Genomic DNA, 24,260 nt, shown 5'->3' on the forward strand with positions numbered 1-24,260 from the left:
TTCAGAACACTGTGGACTTGCTCAAGTTCAATTCCTGGGAGATGGTAGCCCTGAGACTACAATTCCTCAGGCTTGGCTTCAGCTGCAGCAAACAGAACCACGGCAATTTTCAAGAACACAGAGATCAAAATTGTTCAGCAGGAAAGTAACACAAAAAGGTGTTTAAATCCTCTACAGGATAGCTAAATGACTATTTGGTGAAGGAGAAACCCTTTTCCCAAAGAATTTCTTTGTGTTAAATCCCTGAAAACTCACAGTCAACCAGCTGGAGAAGAACCACAGAAGGTCCTGCAAGGTACTGTGACTGATCTGCTTTTTAGCTTTACTCAGCCTCCAGCATTAGGCATGTAACAGTCCTCTCAGAGCTTAAGTTTATTCCCCCATGGTTTTGTCCTATCCTACAAATTAGACACATTTTAAGAAACTAAAATATGGGGAAGAAGAAAGAAACAATTAAGCCCCTGAGAATAATACAAATGTCTCCGCTAGCAATACATTTATGAATATATTTGCACAAAAACAACAAAAGGAAATTCGTAATACTGCACACAATGTTTTAAATGCTATTGTGAAAGCAGGCCAAAATGTTCAATCTCCTTAAGCAGCAGTTGAAACAGGCTTTAAATTAATCAGAATTCTTAGAAATTCTAATAAGAAGGGACTGATGAAAAACAGCTGCACCCAATCCCTATAAAAACCTTCAAAAAGAAGGGAATTAAGTGATAATGCTGGTGGAAGGGCATATCATCACAGGATGATCTCCTGCTGCTACAAAATGCCAGAGCAAGACCAAGTATTTTTCCAAGGAGAGATAATTATGATGAGCCTCAGCCCTGTTTTCAGGGGCTTGATTTTCACTCTGTGCTGTGGTGATAGAGGTCTCATTTGGGTAGTCTTTAAATTACTGAACACTGAGAGCAAGAGCATCCACTTCTAATGCTTATTAAAATTGGTATTCAAAATATCTCTGCCCCCACTATAGCAATTTGCGTGAGAAGGATGCGTTTCCAAAGTATGGCTTTGTAAAGGAGGGGAATAGAAATGAAAAATAAAATATATGCTTACCATTAAGTGTTGAAGCTCCTCTGAACTGTAGACTCAATAAAGTTAAATAAAGCCCAGTACTGGTGAAGGAGAAAGTATCCCACAGAGAGGCAGGATGTTAAGTCTGGTCTCAGGAAACCAGTTGTCTGCACAAAGAATCCCTTGTGGAATACCAAAAGATGATGCTAACAGGTTCTAGGAGTATTTCAGCAAAAAAAAAGATGTAATAGTTTGGCAAGATTAATGTTGCAAGAAGGTGATATTATAAAAACCCAGTAGTTTATGGAAAGGCAGAATGCTTAATTTTTGTGTGATTCTCCAAAAAATTTCAATTGTTTTTTGGGGGTTTTTCTGGTTTTTTTACAGAGAAGTGGTCAGACCTCAGTAACACCCCTTTGGGTGATGGCACTTCCGAATGTCCCCCAGGACAGACAGACATGCAGCCCACAGTGGAGCTGCAGTATACACACACGGCTCCTGGTCTCCAAGAGTTTATAGCAACTTTCCCCAAAACTCTGAAGGATTTATGCAACACTGACAGCCTGCAGCTGCCAAATCTCCCTTACTGAACTGGCACTCATAATGTCCACTCTAGAGACTTAATCACCTGGAAACTGGGGTCTGTGTTTTGCTCAAAAGGACTTTTGAAGACTGTATGAACACATTTGCTCATGGGACTTTTCATCTCATTTTTTTGCCCTAGAACAAATTGCTTAACTTTTGTTGCCTTCGGTTTCTGTGGTTATGAGATTGTCTTAATGCTCATAGTTACCCTGGAGATTCTGCGGATGAAGATTTCAGGGCTCCCATGTGGAAATGCGCTATTGCATCAGAGCTGCTGCTTCTCCTCTAAGCCAAGTCGTCCCCACAGGAGATTTCTCCGGGTAGGAGACATTACATAAAGACATGCATCTAACATTCCTACAGAAGCTCAGTTATTTCTCTCTGATCTAATTATATGGCAAAGGTAAATCTCACTATCAGTTATCTTCACAACAAAAGGAGGTTAAAGCAGTAAGATTTTTGCTTGCCTTGAGAGTGTGGAGAGGCAAATAGAGGTACAAGCACTACAGAGGGGCCATTAAACTCACCTCATGGGGAGGCTGCTATAAATACCTCAGTGTAAGGCCTCAGCTCTCTCCATTCACTGCTTTCTGCAATCCCCACATCTGTCATTTCCCAAGATAACTAAATACCATACCCTGAAAAAAAAGTCTTGATAATGCAAATGTAGTTAGCAATGACAAGTCATTCTGAGGACACTGTAAGAGTCATAAACATGTTTGTTTTAATTGAGGTGGGGTAGGGTTTGTAGTGCGATAGAGCAATGAAAACAGACCCAATAAACAACTCCTCTCATCTCCTGCTCTGACAGCCCCTTTCTCAAAGCACCAATATTACTCACTTAGAAAATGGATTTATGCCAAGTTTAAAGTACTACTTCTTCTTTCAGCACACCAGATGGTACTAAAAATTCAAAATATTTCCTACAACAGCTGTATCTTTGACAACAAAATTAATACAAGCCGAAATACCGCTGTTGTGTGTAGGCCATAATGACCACACTCCTCAGTTTTATGTCTAAAGTAAAAAGGAGTTTGATAGTTAAAAAATATATCTGATCAACTCAGTATTGCATCAATCATGTGACTCCGTCTGGGTTTTCAAAACCCGTTGCAAAATTTAGTGCCTTTGTAGTTTAACAGCTGGTCTGATAAGAATGTAAAATACACCTCCCCCTAGAGCTATAATAAATGTGTTAACACTTTCTTACAACCAACGCTTTCCTACAACTCATCATTTTCTTGCCCCAAGATCCCTCTTTATATATTTGATGACATAAATCTTTTAAGCTGGTTTTGACCAGAAGCTAACTTCCCTTACTGTCTGGTATTGGGACTTTTGAGGAATACAATGAGACATGTTTTTCTCCTTTGGTGTTTAAAGAGGAGGAGGGAGGAGGGGGTATACTTTCAGTTCAGACAAAACAACAAATGAAAATGATGGTGCTTGCAATTTCCACCTCCTTAACACAAATGTGTACAGTAAGGTTTTTAATGATCTATTTGTTAGATCATTAACTAGATCATTAGATATAAGACGTGCAGCTCTCAAAGTTTTAGTATTTTACACAGTGTGGTGGCTTTGGCATGTCCTGAACAGTCAGCAATAAGAGAAGGAAACATGAAAATTAAAGCCAAATAGTTTGCCCATCAAAAGAGCATACTATCCAAACACTGTAATGAACACAATTCTGCTATCTGCATATGTTTCTACATGTATGTGAACATTCTTGATGCTAGCATGTGAACATCTGATAAAAAATTCAATTACTTAGGAGTGTTGTGAAGCAAGAAATAACTGTTAGCTCTTGTAGAAAGGGAGGATAGTGTGGTGGTTATTGATGCTGGACAAAGCCTAGTCTTGTGAGGCACTGAGCCACCTTAGCAGAGAATTTTACATCCCAAAGTTGTCTAAGGTCTGAGGCACATGGAGGATCTACCATGGGAACAGACAGTAAAACCCCAGGACCTGAGCTCCTGTCATTCTTTCCCCAGTCAGACACTGTCTGTGGTAGGTGACCACTGCCTTCCCCACCTCTGTGTGGCTGTCTTTACTCCCTGACAGTTGCTGATCCCTGCTTTCCCAGTGGCTCCTTCCCTGCACAAATCACTCCTCTTAATTTCTTGTAGTGCAATTCCCACCCTCATCTGTGGGATTCCCTTACCTCTGGGTCTCTAGTCCTCGTTCAGCACAAGCATGTGCTTGCACAGGCCATCTGGCATTGAAATGATGTTGTTGAACTGGTACAGTCATGCTGGACACGGAGGTGGTGATCACGTGGTTGTTATTTGCAGATATAGTGCTACATCTATTTTTAACCATCTTCCTTTTTGCACAACTGCAGTGCTGTCATATCAGTTCCATTTACTTGAAAATTAACATTCAAAATGTTACTCAATACAAGTGCTCCCATTTAAAAATTGTAAGTAATTAAGTCTTACATTAAGTAAGAATGTAAAATGAATTTTTTTGTGTGCATCTTCAAAACAGATACACTGTCCAAACTGATGAGGCAAATGTGTGTGACCTTATCAGATATGAGCAGATGGTCTTACTCTAGGTAAATCTCTAAATTATTTTATCTAGAAAGCTAAATTATTTATCTAGACATGTATATTTATCTAGAGGTCTCTAAATACCACAAGGGTGATGGCTTTCTGCCTCTTCTCAAATAGAATGCATCCCCACAGTCAGTTCAATTTCAAGATGAAAAATGTGTGTGACTTCTATGCCCTGGTGATAAAGTGAACAGGATCAGAACAGACTTCTCTGATCTATACTCAAGATTGAGCTGATCTTGAAGGTTTAGAGTCATCCTTGTTTTCCCACCTCTGCGGAGCCACACAGCTTATTCACTGTCAGTCAGGCAAGAGCTGGCCCACTGTGAAGGTGTGGACCTCTTTTAATTCAGGTAAAGTAATTTTAAAGCTACATTTCGGAAAGAATTCTCTAAAAGACACATTGCATCTCCTTTAATTTTTAGGGAAGAAAACAAACGGGTGATCTCTAAGCAGGATTTTCTGAGCTCTGTTGTTTTTTTTACATTTGGCCAAAATTTACTTATTTATTTCCACTTCCATTTGCAAGAACCCAACCCTCTCACACAAATCCCTGTTAATGACACACATGTAGAGCACTAAAGGAAGCTAAAGGGATGCCCACACTCTTGGTTAAGCCCCAGCTTAACTGCTGATTTGAAGCCAAACAAACTCCTCAACCTCTGAACTCCAACTCTGCCAACTGCTTTCATGATGCCTACTAAGCAAGCAGGTGTCAAGCATCAGCAAAATGCCAGCCTGTACAGGAGAACGTCCTGTGTGCAGTGTGGACAGCAAGGTGTGCTAAAACTCAGGAAATGGTAGCCATGGGACAGAAATTTCTTCTGAACACTCTTTTCACTTGTGTCTATTTCAGCCCAGAGCAAAGCCAAAACAATCAGTATGGAAAGTGCCAGTGTTTCATGCTAATACATTTGGTTTTGCACAAGAAGATAACTGAAAGAGTTTGAAAGAACTACTTTAAAATAATTTTTTGCCATCCTTCTTGGGAAGACTTCATTCCCAACTGTGTACTCAGTTGGACAAAACCAGAGTAATTCAAGTGATGCATCGGTCAAGGCTCTGGACTAACTATCTGAACAGTCTCAGAAGCCAATGCTTTCATTAAAATGACTTCTTTCTTCAGCACCAGCTCTGCTACCCAAAACAAAATGCTGTGCATTTGAGCGATTCCTAGAAGACCATCTGCGCTTCCCAAAGTCTGTCCCTGTAAGTCCCTTTCCCAGCCACAGCACATGCATAATCACCATGGCTAACCAATTATTCCAGAAGCGTGTGTGACTCCCAGACTGTCAGATTTTCGTGGTTTGAAATGTAGACATACAGCTCCAAGCTAAACACTTTCAGCTCTAGGATAAAGCACATAAAGGAGAACAGGGTGAGTTTATTACACCTGTTCTCCATCCATCCACCAAGAATGCCATCTTTAGACTTGAGAGAAATTCACTGTAGACTCCCAGAGGTAAAAGGCAATGAATGAAATCACTCCACAATATTTTATTTTACTGCTAAGATACCATAAGGTTGAAGGAAAGCTGACACCAAGAAAGGTTACACAGGCATCCCAAGAAAGAACTCAGGAAGCAGAGAACTCCACCCATACACTTTCAGTGCATTTCTAGCTAAGCTCCACACATTTAATATCTTGCCCTTCATCAAAAAGATTTATGGTGCTTGATAGCAGAATGGTATTGCAAAGAGGCTGTGCTGCAGGAACACTATCCTTGTGGTGTCATGCAATGACAGTGCGGGAATAAATGATCTCGCTCCCTCTCTGTAGTAAGTGTTCACAATCTCTCTGAGCAATCTGTTTATGGAAAGAGATCAGAGCTGCAGATCAGTGCAAACCACATCTGATGAGCAGTATGAGGCTGTAAACCCCATCTCCTTCTCCTGTGAGCTGATGGAGGCCCCGGCTTCACCCAGTCATTTACTATTCTGATTTGTCTCTGTCACTCTGCTGTCCTTGTTCTTTTTAAGGCCCAACCAGGGACTTTCCTTTACAATCCTCTGACGCTTTTACATTCCTCTAACTCTAACACTCATGTGGTCAAAACCAGAGAGCAACTGTGTGTAGCAACTTTAGATGCCTTCATACAATACAGGAGCCACAGAGATGTAAACTGCACCATGTCCATCTGTATTTCTCTGGTTTGCTTCTTGCTGTGTCTTGCTAGTTTTCATCCTAATCCTGAATGTATTCTTGCTTTTACTGCTTGTTCTGTCACACTTTGAGCCAATTATCTGCAACTTGCTGTCCCCAAAGCCAGGATTCACCCTCAGCACTGGCGGAGCACAAAATTTATTATCCTGTGTAACCAGAACTATGCCAAGAAAAGCTCTCTTTGGAGAACAACATGCAAGCTGGAACAGATGTGAGGTATGTGCATGGCCAGTTAAGAACTACTCAGGGGTGAAATGGCTTTTCAAAAGTGGTGAAAGGTTTCTTCAAAAGTACCAAAATCAAGTGGTTGCAATGCTGTGGTCATTTGTACAGGATGAAAGACAAGAATATTTTCCTGGCACCTGGCTGAAAAAACCTAGCAATATCACTGACCACTTGCCAGTATCCTCCTCAGAAGGGGAATCTGCCTGGGAAAGGTGTTTTTGAGACAGCACATCTGTCAGAGCAGCAGTTTGCCTTGGACAGTGCCACGCTTTTCCCTGTAGCAGGTTAAGTCATCATAACAGAGGTTGGTGCTCTCCAGTGTATTTGTTCCATATACTTCTGTTTATTTCTTGTGCCAGTGCACTACAGCCCACTCCTGTTTTAATCATGATTATCTTGAAATCTCCTTTTCCATGGCAATGTCTGAAAAAATCCATGAGCCTAGTGCCTCAGTAGTCACAGTACTATCTTTCAAGTCACCTTTAGATCCCCACAGTGACCTTGATGTGTCCTTAGCCCTGCTAAGGTGACTGCACAAGTGATGGATTTTTGCAGGTCAGCCTGTGTGAGAATTTGGAATGAGCAGTCTATTCTTATCTCTGTCACTTCACTGAGTGGGTCACCTTGGAGGAGTTTGTTTCTTGTTCAATGCTTTACTCTCCTCATATGTAGGAAGAGATATTTAGTATTTCTTGATGAAAAGCAATTAGCTAAGCTGTAACACAATTTCCCCTCTTAATTATCTGTCAGCCTGCTGTCTGCTGAGAGAATGTGCAAGCTATGTGCTCTCATGCTTGCAGGTGCACTGAGGCACTATTTATTTTTGTTTTTCTTAGCCTCTCTCTTATACATCTTGGGCACAGTCTTTGTGCTCTTACTCTTCATAAAAATGGACCATAATACTCTGTTCATCCCAAATCCCACCATAGCACTCTTGACAGGTAAACATTAACTACAAAAAAAAAAAATTAGAGTTTTAATTGATAGTTTAACTTCTGGTTTGATGTGTAAAGCAATATGAAATCTGAAGCAATTTGAAAAAAGTGATGGCACCCAGGCTCTCTGAAGACTGCATAGGAGAAACAGATCTCAATACCTGGAATTCTGCACCTTTCTGGAGCATCCTTTGGAATAGCCTCCAAGCATCTGCCAGGACAATACATGATACCTCCACACTCTGGTGGTGAGTCCACGTGCAGAGTAACCACACAGAGCCTATTTGTGAAGTTCAGTCTGTCTGGGAGACTCCAACGCCATGTTTTATGTGCTGTGTAGTCAATCTGCCTTGTGTGATGGTGGTCAAGTGTCTGGGACTTACAGACACCTGGCAACTCCATCAGCATTATTTATCCTTGTCCTTTTCTTTACATGGCCAGACATGTTTAATAGGTGCAAAAGCTCACTTTTTCTCTTGACAAAGTTTCTGGATAGAGTGTGAAAGTGGGCATGTCTGGGAAAATCCAGAGGTGTTGTGTTTGAAAACCAACTAAGGCCAGTCAGTAACCCTCATCTCCCTTTTACCACCCCTTCTCTCCAAACTCCATATGAATATTTCCCTGAAGCACAGAGAAAATCTCGTCCTGCCCTCTCCCTGGAATCTTCTTCCCTCTAGCTAGTTCCCTGTTCTTTGGCTGATGGTGGAGGGGAGGAAAGCCCTCTCCATAAAGGCACCCGCCTTTGTTCCTCCTTTTTGCCCAGAGCCGCCTTGCTCTTCAAGCCGCTGCTCTATCACCTCTGCCCCTTTGTTCTCCTGCTTAGGGATTTTCCACTCCTCACCTTCCTGCTGATAAAGTTAATCAAACTAATTTTCCCACTCAGTCACCTCCCTTATCACAGTCACTGCTTGGCCAGAGCCCAATGGATATGCTTTATGATTGTGCTGTTTGTTCTGCAGCTTTTTATGGCCAGGGTGAGTGATGTGTCTCGGGGTCTGTGTCAGCAGCTCTCTGATTCACAATACCTTGAGACAAATAACAAATACATTTTGAACCATTTTGTGAATTAACTCAAATTCATAAATTCAAATAATGTCATCATCAGGAAAAGATCCAGGATATTTTTGTTTTGCTTTGAAACTCTCTACCTTTAACTAGTGCTTAGTCCGAGGGATGACCACAATTTGGTTCAGCTCCTGTGCCAGTGACTGTAAAAGGAAGAAAGCAAATTTTGTTCTGCCTTGTGTTGCAGTGTAGATGTTCTGAAGACGCAGAATGGGAATATGTGTGAGAATCAGCAGGAAATATCTCTTCCCCTTGGCATCTCTGGCAGATCTCTAGTCTGATCTGCCTCCCAAGGCCCCCTCAGCAGTTAATGCAAAAGCCCATGGCCCAGTGACTGAGGAAGACAAGGAAATTGGTGCTTAACCCCCAAATGAGCTGAAATTAAGGTGAGGGTCCCACCCAGTGAGTCAGAAATGTTTGCAGTCCTTCTTCCTCCAGCTGTTACTGCTCCAGCATCACTTATATTAGTAACACCAAGGACAGCATGCAAGAGGGCCAACAGCAGCATTTTGAGCAATCTGTCAGCTGATCAGGTAGTGTCACAAGTGAGTATGTAGATCCTTATGCTCAGGGTTGCTGCTCATCCCTATCATTTGATTTCATGCCACTGAGTTTGCCTAAGCAATCTCAGTGATGGTCTGCTCCTCACAACTTGGCTGTCAGTGTTAGAGACCTCTAAGGAGGTCCTGTCAGCTCAGGGGCAGGAAAATTCCTGAGTACATAAGGCTTTCACTCCCAAGAGGATTCCTCTTTGCGCATCGCTCCTGGTGCAGGGTGACATCTCAGCATTTCACTGGTTATCATGCTGAGGTGAAAAAATAAAACAAGTTTCATTCTGCTATGCTAGAAATTGTTCTTAAAAGCCTTCTAGATTTGGAAAGCAGGTGCAAAGAATCAAGGAGCATATCCTGCTCTGACCTCACATACCCCATCCCCATGCCTGCCCCTGGCCACTCACCTGTGCATCTCTTGCACCAGCTCTGGACCTTCCTGAGCTGATTTAACTCAGTAAAACAGCAGAAAACTAATCCCAGAAGGAGGAAAGGGAGTAAACAGTTGTCTGAAGTTTCAGTTAAGGTCATTTGGCTTGGCAGGATGTCCGGCGGATGCCAGAGCTGCGGAAGGGAGCAGGGAGGAATGGTGGTGGACACAGGATGCAGGGTGGCAAAGCCTGCCTTCCTCTGCACAGCAAGCTGGGCACCAGCCCAGAGTCACTTCCAACCAAGCTCCCGAGGAGTCTCATCCCTCTAATGGCATCCCCCGGGGTACTCGGGGCAAAGCTCGGTGAAACCATGCTTTCCCTGGGAATTCAACAGAGTGTAAATGCCACACTGGGAATTTCCTGTAGCCTAAAGACTCGATAATTGGTTTAATGAGGCTATCAATTTATGATCTTCTTGCTAGTGAAAAGCTGCTTGATTCAATGTTAGCTTTTGATATGCAAAAATGCTTTTGAAACTCTACCTCAACCTGGGTGGCCCAGAAAGTGTTATAATTTCCCTGACAATAGATACTTCATTCATAATACACACATGTATCTCTGCTTGACAAATGCTGATGGAGAGTGTTGAATAATCTCTGAGGCTAAAAGTTTTCTCTGGTAACATTGCCAGATAAGTTTTTCACACTCCCCCCAACCCAAAAGCAGCAGATCTCTTCACTGACTTTCTTGTGGACCTGCAAACATTTCATTTGACCTAGTAAGGGTGCATAAAGACAGGGACAGCAGCAGTGACAGGGAGGAAATATTCTCCTCACACTAGCACTAGTATCGGGAAAAACATAACATGAAACTAAAGCTTCAGTTTAAATACAGGAGTCTTAATGACTAAACTTTCTATGACATAACCACAGAAATACCTAATAAGTAGTCATTATGGTGGTAGAAAGATAACTTCTCTACAATTTTATACTGATGCTAATTATGATCTCTGACAAGATGAATTAGAAGATTCTCAGTTCCGAGTTATGGAAGATAACACCATAGCAAAAAAGGGAAGGCTGCCTTCACCAAGGCACAGTGTGGTGTTGTCAGCATCCTTCTGTGATTCAAAGGCCCGAGCATTTCCATGAATAATATTTTACTAGTATGATAGTGAGACTGACAGTGTTTCAGAGGTATTTCCACTGATCTCATAAAATTTTAAATAATACTTAATGTCTTTTTACCATTTGTTTCAGTATTTTCATCTATGCTGACTTAATTTAACCTGACTTTCTGCAGAGCCAAAAAAATTTCTGATTCTCACTTCTTTTGGACTGCTTTGCTCATGGGGCACATTTGTTTCTGTTTCAATTACGACCCTGTTAAAATGAAAACATTTTCTAAGTTGTAAAAATCTGGTTTAAACAGCACCATGTTCTTAAATTAACACTAGCCAGCTTTTCATGTTTTTACACCTACAGCCTAGACTGCTGAGCCCAATTTCATATCCTCTACATTACTTGTGGAAAGTGCAGTTAGTGAATCCCTAAAATATTTCGTGTTTTGACAGGTGGTCAGTTCACTGTCTTGTTCAAAGAGCAGTTTGTCTTGCAGAAGTGCATTGCTATTCCATACTGGTCTTCTGGCCAGCTTGCAAAGTGCCTGATGTCAGCAGTGTTGGTGCAATTCCACGGTTAACCTTGCCCTTCTGTACTGGCATCATGAGAGACCTTTCCCTCACAACAGTGCATGGCTGTGGGTGGAGACTCACACCACCTAAGGAAGAAGAGGAGAAAATCAGATATCTAAGCTGATGAGAGAAAGGAAAGAAAAAAAAGAGTTTTGTTCTGTAATCATGCAAAACAGGCATTTTAGACAGCTGGAGACATTTCTGCACCTTGGTTTGGATGGTGGCCAGTTTACATATAAAGCTGGTGAGGAGATGAATGAATAGCTTTCTTAATCCTCCCTGTATGGCTACTTCTGGGGAGATGAAGGCAGGTCCTCCTGCATGGTGTGAGAGAGAAACTGGTCTAAATCAAAGTCTCTCTTTCTACTCAGTGATCTTCAGCTGCTAACCTCCAATGTGAAAGGTGCAACAAAGCAGAACGCAAAGACCTAAGAAAGAAAAAGTAGCACTTCAAAAGCAGTCCAAAGGGGGAGCTACTTCAAAAGGGAACCCTGGAGTAAGAAGCACTTCAAAAGGGGAAACTTCCCTAAGGAGCTTGTTGCAAATTATCTTAAAGTAGCTCCTACGATCAAACAGATGTAATTAGTTTTATTCTGATTGTCATGAAATCTTGTTCATTCAAAAACAGCCTGAACATTTCATATGGTAGAGAAGCACTTGCCAAAGGATACACCAGACTTTAGTGTAGTTAGCACTCTATCACTGTGGCTGCAAGTACCTGCTCACCAAAGTTTGTCTAAGCTCACTAAGGTCCCTCAGAGCAGGTCTGTCCAATGTTATTTACTTGGGTTAATTTAGTTCTCATTTTTCACAGCTGACTTGAACACTATAAATGAAGTTTGCTGCTACAGTAAAAAGTGGAGAAAGTTTCTGGCCTCTTGTGTATTTTCAGATACTTTTTGCAGCGACATTTGAACATTCCAAAATTACATACACTTTTTCTTCCTCTGCTTCATTGTCTCTAAGCATAAGACAATCCAAACTCCATGAATTGCCAATTAATTTTACTGTTACCATAGACAGTGTAATTAAAATCATGGCAACATGATCTGACCCTCCTATTCCTCCTCTTTGTATCTTTCTTGTAATTTTTTACTTTCTTATCACTTTGAACCCTTCTTCTTCTATATATTCTTTTCCATGTGCTTGTTCTCACGACAGGGGAACCGAATCTTCCCAGATCTTCTGGCTGCAATTGCACCGTCCCTTGGCCAGGATCCATATTATCTGCTTGGCCCCAACGACAATACAAATGTTAATTTTAAAATGTCTGTTTTCCTTTAGAAGTTCAAATTCTATAGTCTGTAAAGAAAGTAACAGTGAAGTGAATTGTGTCTGCAACTTAGGTCAACCATGAACAACAACTTCCAAAAAGAACTGAGGCATATTGGGATTGTTAAGCTTCAAAGTGCCCGAAGCCTGATTTCAGGAAACCTCCTTTGGTTCTCACCACTCTGCTTCCTCAATCCCCTCTCAAATCCTTGGTGACAAGTTAATTTTTCATTCTCTTGAAAACCAAATACCAGCTTTGAATTAATTAAATGGAGTATCTTGTGAAACAGCATCCATATCAATCCAGTAAGTGCTAAGGTACCTTATTCCATTATACTTAAATGGGTACATGAAAAAAGAATGGATACATATTATAATGTTGTTAGATAAAGTACCTACCACTTGAAGACTCTCACACAGACACCTAGAAATCTTACTCATCTTCTTCTTTTCTTTCCCATCAGTGTGTCACTTGCCACGCATCTTATTCAAGAGCTCAAGCTTGTTTGTTTCTTCCTGAATAGCGCCTGCATTGTTACCCTAAGGCAGGCAAAGGTGGTTCCTTGTTCCCTACCCAGGTCAGACAAAATCGTGTACATACTGGAAAGGGAGGAAGGGCTAAAATGAAGGAGGATTGTTTTTAGAATGTTTACCAAAAGGCAACATATAATGTCCCCAGCTTGAAGTTACAGTGTCATTTTTCTTCTTCCAACAGACATACTCTTACAATGTACTTTCAGTGTCTAATTCCCATATTTCATGTTAAACAACCTTGTTTCAGCAAATCACCCCTACATTAATAGTGAGACTAATGTTGTCTTTTGAAGGCAAAGCAAGTGTTACGTGTGAGAAAAGATCCTCCCCTAGAACCCTCAAGTGCACCAGTGCTGTGGATTTCAGCAGCCCACACTCTGAGGCATACGGAGAAACAGCTCCTGGAGATCAGGGATCCCTCCAGTGTGTGACAGGGACAGTATGGAACATGTCAGACCTCTTGCCCTCTGACCTGCCAGTGTTGGCAAGTCAGCTCCCCACAAATATAAAGTTACTTGGCCTTATCAAAGTATGTTAAAGTGTGTTCTACACACCATGAACACCTATTTAAGATTTTTAATATTAACACTGTTGTAGTTGGGACTTGTTTTGAAATTTGTCTCTTAGCAACATCAGAGTTATTTACAGTAAATCACATCTGAATTGAGATGAAAGAACTTCACCTGACTTCAGAAAGGAAAATACACACAACTTGTGTTTACAAGGCAACCCATTACAGATGATTGCTTTGGTGATAGCAGCTTATGGAACATCCATATGCGCTGTTGGCATTTGTAAGGTGATGAAACAGAATGCAGTTTCTGATATCTGAGATGCTTTCACTGTGGTATTTGCAAAAATAATGATACCAAATAAAACTAAAGTTGGAATTCATAACAGTTGATTCACATGAAAAATAGGAACCAAGCCATCCTCTTTATTAAAATAAAGATCAATCTGTAAAATTATTTTTTAAATAATTGTGGTTTTTAGTATTCAGACTGCTGTAGAACAGCATGACAAAGTAGTGGAGCCTGAGGCTGCTATTCTGAGCTAAAAAGAAAGTAAAATAATGTTGTTCTTGTTTTAAACTAGAAAGGAAATAAGCTTATAAAGGATAGCTGCTCTATTTCTTTATCACATTCTGAAGAGAGAGAGAGAGGCAATATGCAGTAGAAAGAAAGAGAGAAAAAAGGTTGGCTTAGGAAGAGATTACCCATCTTTGATAACAAATCCTGCAGTACTGTGCATGCTTTGCCAGTCCTTTGCACGGGGGTTAAACCTTGCTGCTGACTGTTCAGTTTTGTAGGACTGGTTCTGTGGTACTTTGGATGGTTAGAGAAAAGGGAGAACTCATGCTGCAGACATCCCCTTAAGCTAATCTAGAAAATTAAACTGTGTCAACATCACCAGTTCAAAAAGCAAATCAGGTTTTGCAACTATGAATGTCTGGTATTAGAAAACTAGGCATTCCTATTAAAAAAAAAAAATAAGATAAAATTATATTTTGGGATCGCTCCTCAAGAAGATTTCACCCTTATTATTTGAATTGTGGCAGCACCTTCCTGTTAAATGTTCTGCTTGTAGTGTAATTTACAGAGTAAGTTAGACCCACAGGCTATTACAAAATACAGGAGTATTCAGCATCAAAGATGGAACACACAAACTTTGGCAAGCTGACCAGGGAAGAGAGATCTTTCCTAGAGTCTCAAGGGGGAAATGCTGTGGAGGACAGAGTGGCTCTGGAGTGTCATGTCTCTGAGTACAGACTTCCATCAGAGCAGTTTTCAGATGTGCAGCCTGTCCTAGGGGTTAGACCTCTTGCCAAGCCCTTCCTACAAAACGCAGACAGAAAAGATCTCTATCACCATCATCATCATCATCTCGTCTTACAAAAATTTAGATTTCTGTCCTTTTCTTAGCAGAATTCAAGTTTGAATCTCTCTTTTCCTTTAGTCTTTGCCACTGGGCTTCATCACCTCCTTACTGCTGGTCTGTAGCCATACAGGTTGTAGTCCCTCTTTCATTCATATGGATTAATTATATATTCATTATAAATACCTCAGGTCAATGCCCATAAGAATCTGTAGCTGGGAGGACAGCTCTTATCTGAGATATGAGAGACCTGCATATTAATGAATGTTCTATTTAGTACTAATCCCTTTATTACAAAGCAATACATCTTTGTGTCTCCTATGTCTCCTTTGAATGCTCTAAGCCTTCAAATGTAGGGAATTAAGTTGCCCAGAGTATTGGCGGGTGGCCCATCCCTGCAGATATTCAAGATCAAGTTGGACAGGGCCGTGAGCAGCCAGATCTAGTTCAAGATGTCCCTTTTCATTGCAGGGGTTTGGACTACGTGATCTTTAAAGATCGTTTCCAACCCAAACTGCTCTAGGATATTATAATTCTATTATATTATGTAGCAATGGAGGAGAGCAGTCTTCCATCCTGCAAGTCCAGTCTAGTGTGTGCAGAGTTCCCCAGTACAGGGAGGAGGAATATGCTACACCTCAAATAGGCACCAGGCTGAGGTGGCCACCCGTCTCGATGCTGTCACACCCTCAGGCAATTTATTTGGGTGCAGCAAAAGGAAATTCAGTCTCTGTGGGCTTTGCTGGTAAATCTCAAACACTTCCACACTTTGATGGCACCAGAGAAGAGGTTAGCAGCCAACAGGGCACTTGGGGAAAACCTATTTTTAGATTTCAAAGTGTCTACATAACTGGCAGTGAGGTGTTACCGTCTGGATGGCTTTTCACCATCAGGCAGTCTCTCCTTCCATGAGATTTTCCCCAGCACAGTCTCCCAGAATAAAGAGACAATATCACCCTCCAAAAAATAACAGCCTTTCTTTCCAAAATATTTGACAATGTTTTCTAATGCTCTGAAATGAAAGCAGCAAATGTTTCTTATTTCCTGCAGAAGTCAAAGAGTACCATCTTTATTTTTATGTCTATCCTCAGTGTTCAGCTGTCATTGTAGTTTAATTATCTTGTCAGAAGCATCTGCACTTTGGAGTCTATTTCTTGTATATTTTCATACCATTTTCATCCCAGTTTGCATCCCAAGGTAGTGCATTCTGGCGAGTGGTGGGAAACAGAAAGAGGATGCGGTAGCAGGACACAAAGATGGTCAGGTTTGGCAATGAACTCAGATAAGACCGTGATTCAACAACTTTAACTCCAACAAATCAGACACTATAATGAACACAGGAGCACAAGAATGGATGTACACCTTTAAAAATGGTGAAGAACAACTCTACTTATCTTTGCTGTGCGCAAAATGTCCAGAATCTTAGAGTAATTTTTGAGTGTGCTTGTTATACACAGTTTGTTGTACTTGCATGGTGTTATACCATTGCAATGACATATGTATTGAACAAAAGCCATTCAGTCTGAATGGTTTCATCTGTCCCAGCACTTACAGAGGTGTTGAGGAGGGAATGTGCAAGGTATGTATCTGCTGGCCAGGTCTAAGGCAGGAGGACATGCTTCCTCCAGCTACCGTCTGTCTTTCTCAAGATGGGACCATCTGAAAAGGGATTGGAAAGAGCCTTAGCTATGGAGAGGGTGGCAGGAATGCTGGCCTAGTGAAACGTGCACATGCTATATCTTTTCCAGGACTGACAGGAAAGACCTAGCAGGTATAGCATCTGTGTAATTTAGTTATGTTCTAGGGTTAAGTGGGTCTCCCATCTGGGTGAGAGAGTGTCTATTATGCTGGAGCAGGCACATAAACCACAGGCTGACACATAGATTAACGATGATTACCAAGTCTAGACCCTGCTGTATGTCTAAATATACAGCTTTAGTGTAGGATGACACTGTCTCAAACATCTGCCAGAGGGCAACACACAGTAAATTTCTCACATACAGAAGAGAATAAGTGTTAGATAATGTTCAACAAATAAACAAACCAAGAAAACCTGTTCTGCCTCAATCAGAGAGAAGCAATTGTCCGGATTGTCCCTGTCAGCAGTTGAGTAGATTTATTGCTACTTATCAACAGCTTGTTAAAAAAACTGGCAAGACATTAAGAAAATGGGGAGGAAAATCCTCCAGACCATAGTTTTCTATTGATGTCTACCAGTCAACTTGTCTTGCTTGGAAATCATGCTGTGGTTGTCAATAGGGGTGAGCTATGCTATATAATGCAGCTGTAACTATGACAGGTGTGAAGGCCAGCTCCTTGCAAAAATTGTAAATTAGAAGTGTGCAGTAAATATGTGGGAATATGTAGTTATTAATGTATCATGACTGAGAAGTCTTAAATAAATTACCCAAACATTTTTTTAAAATGGCTGCTTGATGCATTTAAAAATAAGCAATAAGGTCTTCTTTATGAAGACAGCAGACAGCTGGCAAAAATCATTCCATTCTGGCCTAAGATAAGCAAGTCCAGAGTGTATCCAAGGTAGCCAAATGTTTTAATGGAGGCAACATTACTGTGTTACTGCTTGGAGCAATGGCTGAACCAGCAAAGGAAGATGTCATTGGTAAGAGCTAACATGTAATGCTTAATAATCCATGATTTTTCAGTTCATCTCATTCTATTTTCCTATACTGAATTCACCTTAGATCTATTGCCTACTTATAATTTGGATATTCAGAAGTGTGGAGATCACATTTGGAGTTGCCAATTATTAAGAATATGAGTTTGCTATGTGTCTGTAGATCAGATTTGCATAATGCTCTTATATTTCAGTTACAGCATTAACACAGTGCTATCAGAAACCTGCATGGAGTAAGAGACAGCCAAAGGAAGACATTTGGTTTTGAAACAGATTTGCTACAGTTTGATTCATTTATAAGAGAAAGATCAATCCAGAAAAGAAGTGAATTTGTAAAACAGAAGTTATAATTAAAGAACACACCTGTAAATTCCATAGTTTCTTCCCTAATTATATGGGTAGAAGGAATAGAATTGGCCATTTTTCCACTTTGTGAAGTTTAATGTACAAAATATCTATGCTTTTGTAGCTCTATAAACACAAACTCTAGCTTTTATGACACAGATGAAGAGGACCCTAAGTGTGGATGTGGTTTTAAAATGAAATGAAAGAAATTTTATACTCACAAGGAATGAAGTGCTTATCTGTGTTATCTCTGATTTTAATGGAGTCTTTAGTGTTTTCTTCCTATTCCCACTTACATCAGATCGTATGGGTAAAATACACAAATAAGTGAGATCTCAGTGTTAGAGTGACAGTGCACAGATGGTTTAAAATTCTATGCTAAATTCATAGTCTGTAATTTTTTATAAAAGTTATTTATTGCAAAATGTCCCTAGATCTACACTGAGGTGTAATGTTCTGCCGGCAATGGCTTTAACAGCTGTCAAAAAAAAAAAAAAAAGAAGAAAAACCCAGGGACTCACTTTCTCTCCACTTTGTATTTTATTAATTCTGTAAGGCTATGTCACTCCAGTCCATCACTTATGTTTAAGACTAATTTCACAGCCTGCAACAATTCCTTCATACATAATGGATACCTTTTGTCTGAAAATAAAACTCCAACAACCCGGAAACTGCATTTTTCTTCACATGTGATTGTTCTCCCCACAGAACTTTAAAGTGCTATTTTTGCAAAGACATTTTGCCCATGTTCATTTTTTATCAGCTAATAGAATCTGAACATGAATCACTGAAATGAAGTCTCTTCTGTTTTCATGGATGCCACTGTCTCACATGGCCAACCAGCAGGGTCAAGATAACCCCTTTTACCCACAGGTCTTTTGTCAGCCTGCAGGGAGATGACAGAAAGAATTAATTGGTGATTAACCCTTATATCAGAATTAGAAAGCTCTTTCAAAGCTGCTTTCTGTGGCCACTGGTCCTGAATACACAACCGAGTTCCTCTGGGGAGAGCACAGCAGCAAGCACATTCACCTGGGAGGTGCCCCTAGTCTGTTTTGTGCCAAGTGTGATGATGTCCTGGCTGTCCTTCCTCTCATGAAGCTGCTGCCCAGCGGCTCCAGTGATTATTTTGCTTCTCACCTGACAAAGTTGCAATGGTGCAATGAGGCTGTAAGGAAGGAAGGCATGTAGCAAGAACATTGACTTATTAATTTGGGAATCTATGCACCTCTTGGTTAAGAAAATCCCAGATGAAAAGAACATGTTCATTGCATTGCAAGAGTTTCTTCATTACCTGAAAATAACTCATAAACTGGAGGCTTGTTTTCTGGTACTAAAAGCAGCATCTCCACAAAGCACATTTGTAAGAGCTCACAGTCAGTTTCACTAATTAACTATTTTGTAATTGCTTTGGATAAAGTAATTTTACCCTCTTGAAATGTGTGAGCATCTTTAGCAAATTGTCTCAAAGTGTCATGTAATTATTCTATTTGTGATGGTGTTAAAGTAAAAAAAAACCCACTTGCTGCTTTGCTCCCAAATCAACAAGCTATTTTGTCACTGTTAGAGACATAAAAGCCACACAAAGGCCACCAGGTTTTGGAGCATGGCTTCTACACATGTGAAATGTGACAGGACCCAAAAATAGCTCAAGTGAAACCTCAGCCTTATCAGACAAGCTGCTGAACAGACAGGGACCATGAGACAGGCTTTGACTGAGAGAATGAGAATCTCAATAGTTAGAGCGCAGGAGAAAGCAAACATTAAACCTATCTTGCAGATGGGCAGCAAAGGCACAGAGCAATTAAGGTTCTGATTTGGGAAAATGCTTAAGAACATGCATGAATCCCAGTGAAGTAATTAAGTTCAGCTCCTGGGGAATGACTTTAATGGAACGAGATCTGGGAAATTGCCTGCAGCCACTCATAAGCTTAGGAGTGAACCAAAAGCGGGTTCTGTCTCCAAAGACTCATTTTGGTAACTTCAGTGGTGTCCTTGTTCCGTCTCACTGGGGTCCTCCCTATTGGCTTTGTTTCTGACCAGAGAGCACAAAAGAAGGAGCTGGACATGTGAATGCAGAGCAGGAAAAACTGGTGGTCAGGGATCCTTCTGCCTGAGTGAAGAATATGAGCTGGGGTTTTATTGCTTTTAGTTAATTGTTTTGCTGTTTTCCTTACTTTCTTCTATATTATCCTTTTTCATATTGCAATTTTAGCTGTTGAGAGGGAAGAAAAGACAGCGGTGGTCTCTTAAGCTCATTTACCAAACACAGTCCTGACCTGGAGCCCTGACACAGGTTGGAAGGTGCAGCCCTGGCATTTTAAGGTGGCACCATGGTCTTGCTGTCTATTGTGCCCTGCTGCTGCTGCTCCCCTTGCTGTGACCTGCTGCTCTGCCTGTTCCTGGAAATAAAGCTGGGGGCTGAGCCCACCCAGGCCTGCCACCTGTTTGCTTACAGGTCCTCTGCATGGGGCCACCCAGTTCAGCACCAGCACCACCTGGAATGACAATATGGGCAGGAGGGATGGGGGTGATGAGATTTGCTGCCCAAACTGGGTCATGCACTAGGGGGGCTGTAAGGTCTGTTTGTGGGTTTATTTCTGAGAAAAGGTCAGGTGGAAGGAAAAAAACAAGGGGGGAAAATGGCATTTCTCTTCCAAATGTGTATACCTTGGGTGACATATCATTACACTCAGTTGTTCAGGTCTCCATTAAAACCTGGCAAGTAATGGACTTGTAGCTAAATTAGGAGATAGTTGAAATAACTTTTCCAATTGAGCTTAACTTTAAAAATATTCAGGACTTTTTCTTTTCCTTACAAACAAAAATAATAACCAGTATTCCTTCAGGCATGTCAATGAAAAGATGTGTAGTAATATTTTTTTCCAGAACTGAAGTGAAACATTTTTTAATACTGCTTTGGTTTCCTACTGATATGCTCTGCATGTTTTTCTTTTCTGCAAGACACAAGTTTCTAACAAAAAGAAATATGTCATTTCAAAATGAAATATCAAAATATTTACTTTTAGTCTCTTGAAATAAAATGTTCAAACTTTTTCAGCTGAAGCTTTTCACAGACCCAGAAAGGAGTTTTCCCATCTTCTTCCATGACAGAGTCAGGGCAGTGATTGTTCCTCCATCCCTTTTTGTCATCTCCCCTTGGCCATTTTGAAAAATTTAAGCTGTGACAAGTTGATGACATTTAACATCCCAAACATTTTCGCTGAACAGCCATAGGGGCCACAACTCATACCTCTCTAAACACTGCTTCAGGCTGTGCTGCAGCTTCAGTTAGTCCAAGGGAGAGCACTCAATGTAATTTCTGGCAGCAATCACTCCAGCAAATGTTATCTCTTAAATCACTTCTTGATGTAGTGAAAATACAAAAAAATAAATCATGATGGTAGAACCAGGATGGTATCATGGCATGTGCTGGACCAGTTGATTTGGGGGTCAGAGAAAGTTGGGGTTTTTTCTTGGTGCAGCTGTTTTTTCCCATCTGTAGTCATTTGGACTTGGGGTATCTCAAGACAGTCCTTCTTCCTGAAAAAAAGAGAAAATAGTGTTTTCTTGCTCTTGATTTTCAGTCAGCTGGTTTGATAGCTGCAGAGGAATTACTTGCTGTCCTGAAGGCTGGCTGTCACCTGACTATATAGAGTGTCTCCATTACTTACAAAAGCTTTTGCCTTTCTCTGGTCACCAATGCTGCTGTTCTTGTGTTTGGTTTATGATCTGTTGCTAGGGTGTATTTCCCTGGCTGGGAGCTGGCCACATTTTGCTAATGTTTAGCATGTACTGCTCTGCTTTTTATTCATGTAATTGTCAAGCAGGAAATACCTATTAACTTGTTATCATCTTGTGTTGAACAGAGTCCTGGTGTGCAGACACCAAGGGGCTGCAGCACAGTTGTTTCTGCTCACACACATCATTCTCTGAGCTGAGTACAAAGCATATGTGTTTCCTCGTTTCACAGCACACAAGTGTAATAGGTATCACATTGTGTGATTTCCCTTTCTTTGATTAGGCTTGCAGGAAACTCACCTCCTCCCACTAGTGAGATCCACATGTGTGTGCTTCCCAGGCTGCATTGCTAGACATTGCTGTAAGTAACCCTAGATTTCTAGCACGAGCTTTCCTGGAATATGTTGGTGATAACTTCCTTCTCCAAGTGATAGAAAAACCAACGAGGAGCAGTGTTATTCTGGACCTCGTTCTCACGCAGGAGGAGGGGCTGGTGAAGAATGTGATGCTCAAGGGCAGCCTGGGCTGCAGTGACCCTGAAATGGTGAAATGCAAGATCCTTAGGGCAGAGAGGAGGGTGCACAGCAAGCTCACTTCCCTGGAATTTAGGAGAGTAGGTTTTGGCCTCTGGGGATCTGCTTGGTAGAGTACCACGGGATAAAGCCCTGGAGGGAAGAGGGACTCAAGAGAAATGGTTAATATTCAAGGATCACCTCCAAGCTCAGAAGTAATGCATCCCAGCAAAGAGAAAGCAAATCAAAAATGCCAGGAGGCCTCCATGCATGAACAAGGAGCTCCTGGACGAACACAAACAAAAAAAGGAAGCCTGCAGAGGACGAAAGCAGGGACTGATAATATGGGAGGAATACAGAGAAATTGTCTAGGCCTCCAGGTATCAGGTTAGGAAAAGCTCAAGCCCTGTCAGAATTAAATCTGGCCAGGGACGTCAAGAGCGATGTCATAAAGTATTTGAACCTTGATAGTGTGCCCTGTTGTAAAGTATTTGAACCTTGATAGTGTGCCCCAGACAAACCATTTTTAGTTATTTTTACCAGAGCCCTCAGAGTGGGACCAGGCTGGAATTAACCTCACTGGCTTCACCTGGCTTTTCCACCTTCAGCTGCAGCACATTAACCCCAGGAGGGTTTTTAAGCTTCAGTCTGAAGGTTCAGGGAAGAAGTGGGACAGGCTTATATTTGCTCCCTGATCTTTGCTGTCTTGTTGTTTGGATTTCCTGGACTAACTTGGCTGCTGATCAGTGGATGGGTGTTGTTGCTGTCATCATCTCGATGCTGCTTGCCTGGATCAGGAGCCCCACCTGTTAGAGCCCTCAGGAATTCATCAAGGACTGAAAGGTAAACTGTGCTAAATTGGGAAAGAAGAAGCTGAAAAACTAAATACCAAGACAACAAGGAATAGATAAAAAAGGGCTGTGCTGCACTTGATTAAAACCAATCTTATTATCACAAAAGTGCGTGTGGAGCTCATGGACAAAATAGAGAAACCAATCAAGCAATGTGAGATCCCATGCACAGCAGGTGCAAAATGTACACAGACTGTATTATGTAAAAGTTGTAAAATGTATAAGTAGAGTAGTATGTAAAAGTAAGTAGAATGTATAAGCAAGTAAAATGCATAAGTACTGTGTTATGTAGTTGTAAAAAGTATAAGTAAGAAAACGTATAAGATAAGCAAGTGAAATGTATAAGTAGGTAGAATGTATAAGTAAGCAAAGTGCATAAGGTATTATGTCAAAGTTGTGAGATGTGTGATCACAGCAGTATCTTAAACAATAAGACACTTCTGTGTAATCATATCGATTCGTTGATCAGAAGGCATGAGTTCCTGCAGAGTGACATTAAAAGTTTCTATAGGTACGTTGATGATGAAAGGAAGACTAAGGGAAATGTGGGCCTTCTCCAGAAGGAAACCAGATTATGGGATATGGAGAAGGCTGAGGTACTCAGTGACTGTTTTGCCTCGGTCTTCACTGGCAACTGCTCCAAGCACATCACCCACGTCGCAGAGGGCAAAGGCAGGGACTGGGAGAATGAAGAATTACACACTGCAGGAGAAGATCAGGTTTGAGACCACCTAAGGAATCTGAAGGGTCACAAGTCCATGGGACCTAATGCATTCACAGGTTCTTAGGAAACTGTCAGAAGAAGCTGCTAAGATATCCATCATATTTGAGAAGTCATGGCAGTCCCGTGAAATTCCCACTGACTGGAAAAGGGGAAATATAACCCCCATTTTTAAAAAGGGGAGTGAAGACCTGGGGAACTACAGGCCAATCTTACCTCTGTGCCTGGCAGGATCATGAAGCAGATCCTCCTGGAAATTGTACTAAGGCACATGAAAAATAAGGAGGCAATTTGTGACAGCCAACACAACTTCTTGAAGAGCAACTAACATAATCTACCTGGACTTGTGCAAAGCATTTGACACAACAATTTCCCACACAACATCCTTGTCTCTAAATTGGACAGACATCAATCTGATGGATGGACCACTCAGTGGATAAAGAATTCACTGGATGGTCACATTCAGAGTGTTGTGGTCAATGACTCGATATCCAAGTGGAGACCAGTGACAAGAGGTGTTCCTGAGGGGTCGGTGTTGGGACCGGCACTGTGTCACATGTTTGTCAGTGACACGGACACTGGCATCGAGCGCACCTCAGCA

Source organism: Corvus moneduloides, chromosome 4, assembly GCF_009650955.1.
Source record: "Corvus moneduloides isolate bCorMon1 chromosome 4, bCorMon1.pri, whole genome shotgun sequence".
In the NCBI taxonomy this organism is placed as follows: Eukaryota; Metazoa; Chordata; class Aves; order Passeriformes; family Corvidae; genus Corvus; species Corvus moneduloides.